An 8,453-nucleotide genomic window follows, 5' to 3' on the forward strand; every position below is an offset into this window, starting at 1 on the left:
AAATTAAAAGTAAATTTTACTTCTTATATTAATTCATACTTATTAAATTATATAAATTTTAAATTGAAGCCAAAATAGAGGCATTTTATTGTTAATAAAATAATTGAATCTAAAAATTCCAATTTATAAAAATATTTTCTTTTATATACATTCATAAACCTCTATATATATACACATTTATATGTATACATATATATATAGTTTTAAATCAATTTATATAGTTTAAATAAAACATTATACTTTCAATATAAAATTATTAATCTTTAAAAATTAATTATAAATAGAAATAATTTAATAAAGCTTCTAACTTTAATTTTGATTTAATACATCATTATTTCTTTAAATGTAAATAATAATAAATTTATAATTATTCATACATTATATTATTTAAAAATTTTAAAAAATTTCCTTAATATTTTCAATATTATGCTCTAATATAAGCTATTTAAATTCTTGAATAATTTTTATTTAATATTATTACATTACATAAATATTAAATTAAAATTAAAAAAACTAATAAATATAAATACAATAACAACAATAAAGAAATTTTAATTTTAATATTAATTTCTATTAAATCACAAATATAAACTATAATTTTTCTTAAAAATTTTTCTAAAAACCCTTTCTCAAAATAAAATTCATAATAAATTATTTCATTTATCAATTTATTAACAAATAACTTATAAAAAAACTCTATTATAAAAAATCTTTTAAAAAATATTTTTCTCTTTTTTAAAAAATTTGTATTCATTATTAACATTGAAAATATTAATCCTAACAAAATTATTTTAAACACAAAATATTTATAAATATAAATTAAATTAATATTTAAAAAATAAAAAAAAATATTAAAAATAAATTTCCTTAAAATTAACATTATAATTAAAATTATTGTTAAAACTATAATTATAATTAAATCTTCTCTTAAATATATTAAATTTATTATATAATTATTATTTGCTATTATAAATAATAAACGAAAAGAATAAGATACAGTAAAAATAGTACCAAAAATTAAATTTATCATTCTAAAAATTCTTTTAATGCTTAATAAATAAAATTCAACAATTAAATCCTTAGAATAAAATCCAACTAAAAACGGAAAACCACATAACATTATTAATGAAAATATTAAAAATATCCTCTTTAAAGGATATACAAAAAATATACCTGAGTAAAAACGAAAATTTTGAATACCATTTATGTAATGAATAAATCTTCCTACACATATAAATATTATAGACTTAAAAAATGCATGAATAAATAAATGTAAAAATGTTAAATCTGTCATTCCTAATGAATAAATTCTTATTATAAAACCTAATTGTCTTAATGTTGATAAAGCAACAATTTTTTTAAAATCTATTTCAAAATTAGCTATAATTCCCGAAACCAATATTGATATTCTTGAAACTATTAAAATAAATCTCTTATATTTTTAAATCAATTATCATCTCATAATTAATTAATAAATAAATCCCTGCAGTAACTAAAGTAGAAGAATGAACTAATGAAGAAACAGGAGTTGGTGCTATTATCGCAGCTGGCAATCAAATCATAAATATTAATTGAGCTCTTTTTGTAAACACTATTAAAATAAATATAATTAAAATTAAAAAATTTATTTTATATAATATTAAATTTCATCTTCCAAAAATTACTATAAAAGAAATAATTATTAATAACCTACAATCCCCTAAACGATTTAAAATTATAGTTATTATTCCAGAATTTAATGATAAAAATTTTTGATAATAAATAATTAAACAATAAGAAATTAATCCTAACCCATCTCAACCCAATAATAAAGTTAATATATTTGGTCTTAAAATTAAAAAAATTATTGAAATCAAAAATATTAATATTAAATAATAAAATCGATTAATTAAATACTTATTATTCAAATTTATATATCTAACTCTATAAAATAAAATAAATGAACTAATTAATATAACCAAAAATACAAATATCAATAACTTAAATCTAAATATAAAAATTAAATTTATTTTTATAGAATTAATATTAAAAATTAACCATTCAAAAAATAAATAATTTATTAATAAATAAAGTATAAAAACTAAAAAATATAAAAATAAAGCTTAAAGCTATTAAAATAATTCCAGAAATAATTATTTTCATTAAATTTAAAATATAAATTTATATATCATTGAAATCACAATTCAATATTTTAATTAAACTATTTAAATAATATAATAATTTAAAAATAAAAATATTTAAAGGTAAAATATGTAATATTAACCTTAAATAATTTATTAAATAACTATTTATTAAATTTATTTTTGAAAAAAAAAATTTTCCGTATTGTATAAATCTGAATAGATAAATTGAATAAATAAATCTCAATAAACAATAAAAATTAAAAATATAAATAAATATTTACATCAACCAACTAATCTTATTAATAAAAAAATCTCACTAACTATATTTAAAGATAGTGGAGCTCCAGAATTATAAATACATATTAAAAATCATATTATTGTTATTGAAGGTATAAAATTAATTATTCCTTTATTAACAAAAATGATTCGAGTCCGAGTTTGGCTGTAAATTATATTTACTAAATAAAATAAGCCCGATGAGACTAAACCGTGAGAAATTATCATGACTAGACCACCAAGAATTCTAATTTTTTTCCCTAATAATAAACCCAAAGATATGATACCTATATGAACTACAGAAGAAAGAGCAATAATTAATTTTATATCAAACTGAAATAAACATATAAATCTTAAAACAATTATTCCTAAAAAATTAATGATAAACAAATGAAATTTTATGAACTTAAATATTCTTTTAAAAATTAATAAAAAACGCAATATCCCATATCTACCTAATTTTAGTATAACTGAAGCTAAAATTATTGACCTAAAAAAAGAAGCTTCAACATGAGCTTTAATTAATCAACCATGTAATATATATATGGGAATTTTTACTAAAAATGATGATAATAAATATAAAAAACCGAATTTATCAAATTTTAATGATAAAATTTCTAATATTAAAAAATTAATTCTATCACTAAAATTCATTAATTTAAAAATCAAATATAATATAGGTAAAGAAAAAACTAATGTATAAAATATTAGGTAAAATGCAGACAAAACCCGATCTTCTGAATAACCTCATTCTATAACTATATAAAAAATTAATAATAATCTTAATTCATATATAAAATAAAATATTAATAAATCTATGCATATAAAATTTACCAGCATAAAAAATATTAGAACTAAATTTAAAAATAAACAATTTTTTTTATATTCTTTTAAATTTAAAAAAATTACACCAAACACTCAAAATATTATTAAAATTAAATAATTTGAATAATAATTATTTCCTAATCCTCCGATCAAATAAATTCATTTTAATCAATTCATATTTGTTAAAAAATTTAATCTCAATAAAAATATTAAATTTCTTAACATATGGAAATTCACATATTTAAACAAAATGATAATAATAACCACAATTGTAATTTCGTTCATTTTTTAAATTAAATTTAAGACGTTAATTTTTTGATGACCATATTCATAATTCATTCTTACTAACAAAGATAAACCTATTACTCCTTCACAAACAGAATAAATTAAATAAATTAAATAAATTCACCTGTTTAAATCAATTAAAATTATATAAAATAAAATGACTGAAATTAAATATTCTAACCCAATTAAGAAAGTTAAAAAATAAATATTATTATTTAATAAAATAACTAAAATTATAAAAATAAAATTAAATACTATAAATTCTGCAATAAATTTAATATTAGAAATTTTATAAATTAAATTTTTTTAACTAATATTAAATTTCAAAAAAATTTATAAAAATATCTATAATCCCCTAAATTATAATTTTAATTTAAACTATTTTTTGATAATTAAAATCATATTAAATAAAATATCTAAAATTAAATTTCCAATAAAATTAAAAAATAAATATAATTACTTAATAAAATTTAAATTAAAAAAAAATAAAATTATAAAAAATAAATTACTAAATAAATTTATTTCTAAAAAATTTATTAAATTAAATTTTTTAAATTTTAAATTTCAAAAAAATTTTATAAAAATATCTATAATTCCCAAAATTATTATTTTAATTTAAACTATTTTTTGACAATTTAAATCATAGTTATATAGTTTAATAAAAACATTAATTTTGTAAATTAAAAATTTAAAAATATTAATATAACTATAAAATAATTTAAAAATTTATTTATAATTAATGAAAACTTTAATAATTATTTATTTTTTTTTATTTATAAATTTAAGAATTAATTTAATTTTAATCTTAAATTATTTTTATATAAATACATTTATATCCCCTATAAAACAAATATTATATTTAATTTTTTATATTATTTTTATATCAATAAATATTATAACTTATAAACAAATAATCTCATTAAACTTATATATTTTATTAATTATTTTTATTAGAGGAATATTGATTTTATTTTCTTATTTCATTAGATTAATTAATAACCCAATAAAAAAAAACAATTATTCTAATTTATTTTATTTAAACTTAATTTTTTTTATAACTTTTTTATTTTTAATAAATAATTATAAAATAAACTTAAAAATATTAAATTTTAATTATAACAAAAATAATAAAATATATAATATTAAAAAATTATATTTAAAACCAAATTATTGAATTCTTTTAATATTTATTATTTTTTTAATTGTTATATTATTAATTATAACAAAAATTTGTTTTATTAAAAATAAAAACTTACGAGCAAAAAAATGAAAAAAATAATTTCATCAATTTATAAAATTCATATATTAAACTTACCATTATCATTTATTAATTTACCAACTCCAATTAATATTAATTATTTATGAAATTTTGGATCAATACTTGGAATATTTTTAATAATTCAAATTATTTCAGGATTATTTTTATCAATACATTATTGCCCAAATATTAATATTGCTTTTAATAGAATTTCAAATATCATAAAAGATATAAATTCAGGATGATTAATCCGATTAATTCATATAAATGGTGCATCATTTTACTTTTTTATTATATATTTACATATTGCACGAAATATATTTTACTATTCATTTAAATTATATCAAGTTTGAATAATTGGTGTATCAATTTTATTTTTATCAATAGGAACAGCATTTCTTGGCTATGTTTTACCATGAGGTCAAATATCTTTTTGAGGAGCAATAGTTATTACAAATTTAATTTCTGCTATTCCTTATATTGGACAATTTACAGTAGAATGAATTTGAGGAGGATTCTCAATTAACAATGATACATTAAATCGATTTTACTCATTTCATTTTATTTTACCATTTTTAATTTTAATAATAGTTTTTATACATTTAATTATTCTTCATATTACAGGATCTTCTAATCCTATCCATTCAAAATTAAATATTTACAAAATTAACTTTCATCCATATTTTTCAATTAAAGATTTAATTACGATAATATTAATTTTCATACTATTTATACTTATTAATTTACAAGAACCCTATATATTAGGAGATCCGGATAATTTTAAAATAGCAAATCCAATAATTACCCCAATTCATATTAAACCTGAATGATACTTTTTATTTGCATATTCAATTCTACGAACAATTCCTAATAAATTAGGAGGAGTAATTATACTTTTCATATCAATTTTTATTTTATATTTAATTCCATTAATTAAATCAAATAACTTAAAAAATAATAAATTTTATTTTATTAATAAAATTTTTTATTGATGATTTATTAATATCTTTATTATATTAACTTGACTTGGTAAACAAATAATTGAATATCCTTATACAAATTTAAATATATTATTTACATTATTATATTTTATATATTTAATTTTATCATTTTCAATAAATAATATTTGAGATATACTTCTAAAAAAAAATAATTAGTTAATGAACTTGAAAAAGTATATGACTTGAAATCATACTATAGAAATAAAATTTTCTATTAACTTTAAATTAATTAAACACATAAATTTAAATTTATTAAATTAAAATAAAATTTATTTTAAATTACACATATATGCATATATATATGTATATAAATATTACTATTAAATTACCTTCAGTTAAAATTAAAATTTTAAATATTAATATCATTATTTAAATAATTAAATTTATTAAAATAAATATTCTTATATTTTAAAAATAAAATCTTAAGAAAATATTTAATCTTTATCAATTTCTTAAATTAAAAAATTTTTTTAATAAAATTAAAATACAATTAAAACAATTAACTCTTTTATTAAATATACATAAATCAAATATATTAAAATTAATACCAATAATTCAATTCAACATATTATTATTAATTTATCATATCGAATTCGTGGCAAAACCCCACGAATTATAATTAATAAAATTAAATGAAAAAAATAAATTATTATAAATCTTAAAGATCATCAATTTATACCAAAAAATATTATTGTTAATAATAACCTTATAAACATAATATTTATATATTCAGATAAAAAAATTAACACAAATAATCTTCTATAATATTCAATATTAAAGCCAGAAACTAACTCAGATTCTCCCTCGATTAAATCAAAAGGAACTCGATTTAAATCAATTAATGAACTAATAATAAAAATAATATATAAAGGATATACAAAAATAAAAAAATATACATTAAATTGAAATTTTATAAATATAAAAAAAGAATAATTTCAATTAAAATTATTAATAAAAAAAAAATTAAAAACAATAAAATTTCAAATGAAATTATCTGAGATATAGAACGTAACGAACCTAAAATTGAATAATTACATAAAGATACTCAACCAATAATTATAATTGGATAAACTATTAAACTTAAAATTAATATTAAAAAAATAATTCTATAATCAATATAAAAAAAAGAATATATTCAAGGATAAATAAATCACAATATAAAAGACAAAAAAATATAATTATTGGTCTATATAAATATAAATTATTAAAATTAAAAAAAAAAATTCTTTAAATAACAATTTAAAGGCATCTCTAAAAGGCTGAAACAAACCTTTTATAAATATCTTATTTGGACCTTTTCGTAATTGAATATATCCTAATATTTTACGTTCAAATAAAGTTAAAAAAGCTACTCTAATTAAAATTATCAATATCATTAATAAAACATTTAAAAAAAAAAATTATTATATATTATAATCCTATTATAATTTATTTAAATCCTAAATTTAATGCACTAAATTTGCTAATATAATAAAATTATTAATTAACACTCAAATATAATTTAATTAAAAATTATAGTCCTTTCGTACAAATAATTTATTTATTTTTATAGATAGAAACCAATCTGACTCACGTCGATTTGAACTCAAATCATGTAAGATTTTAAAAGTCGAACAGACTTAATTATTAAACTTCTGCATTTAAAATTTATCTTAATTCAACATCGAGGTCGCAATCATCTTTATTAATATGGTCTTTAAAAAGATATTACGCTGTTATCCCTAAGGTAATTTATTCTTTTAATTTATAATACAAGATCATTAACTATTCTTAAATTAAAGTTTATATTTAAAATAAAGTTTTTTAAATTTAACAATCCTCCCAATTAAATATTTATATTTAAAAATAATCGTAATCTAAATATAAATATAAAATTCTATAGGGTCTTATCGTCCCATAAAAATATTTTAGCATTTTTACTAAAAATTTAAATTAATTTTATATATATGAGACAGTATATATCTCATTAATTCTTTCATACCAGTTTTAATTAAAAACAATTGATTATGCTACCTTTGTACAGTCAATTATACTGCAGCCATTAAATTATTAAATCATTGGGCAGATAGACTTAAAATTAAAATCAATAAGCCATGTTTTTGATAAACAGGTGGATATATTTAATTTGCCTAATTCCTTATATATATATATTATAAATCCAAATAAAATTTTTAAACATATCAAATTACTAATTTAATCATTATATTTAATTAAAATATATTATAAACTATTTTTTTTTAAAAAATATATATTTATATTTAATTCTTATATAAATTTTTTAAATTTTTAATATAAAATTATTAAATTATTAAATACTCATTAATATAAATTATTACTAAAATCAATATTATTATAATTTAACCCAAATTTCAATAATTTAATTATATATTTAAATTTATAGTTTATCCCATAAATTTTTTATATAATAATATAAAAAATTATTAAATAAATTTTTTATACTCATTATATATAAATTAATTCATTTCAAAAAAAACTAGATATAAAAAAAAATCTTCTAACATTTAATTTCTAAATATATATTATAATTTTTTATTCCACAAAAACATAATTATATATTTAACTCTTTTTCTTTCGAGAATATTAATATTATTAAATTATATTAATTAACCCTGATACAAAAGGTACAAAATTTATTTTACTTATTTAATTTTTTTTTATTTCATT

General features: G+C 14.8%; 1 pseudogene; it reads right to left on the reverse strand.

Moving 5' to 3' along the window:
- Positions 1-450: 450 nt before the first annotated feature.
- LOC143305115 (NADH-ubiquinone oxidoreductase chain 5-like) lies at positions 451-3,983 on the reverse strand (annotated as a pseudogene).
- Positions 3,984-8,453: the final 4,470 nt, after the last annotated feature.

Source organism: Bombus vancouverensis, unplaced genomic scaffold (genome assembly GCF_051014615.1).
Source record: "Bombus vancouverensis nearcticus unplaced genomic scaffold, iyBomVanc1_principal scaffold0153, whole genome shotgun sequence".
NCBI classification, from domain to species: domain Eukaryota; kingdom Metazoa; phylum Arthropoda; class Insecta; order Hymenoptera; family Apidae; genus Bombus; species Bombus vancouverensis.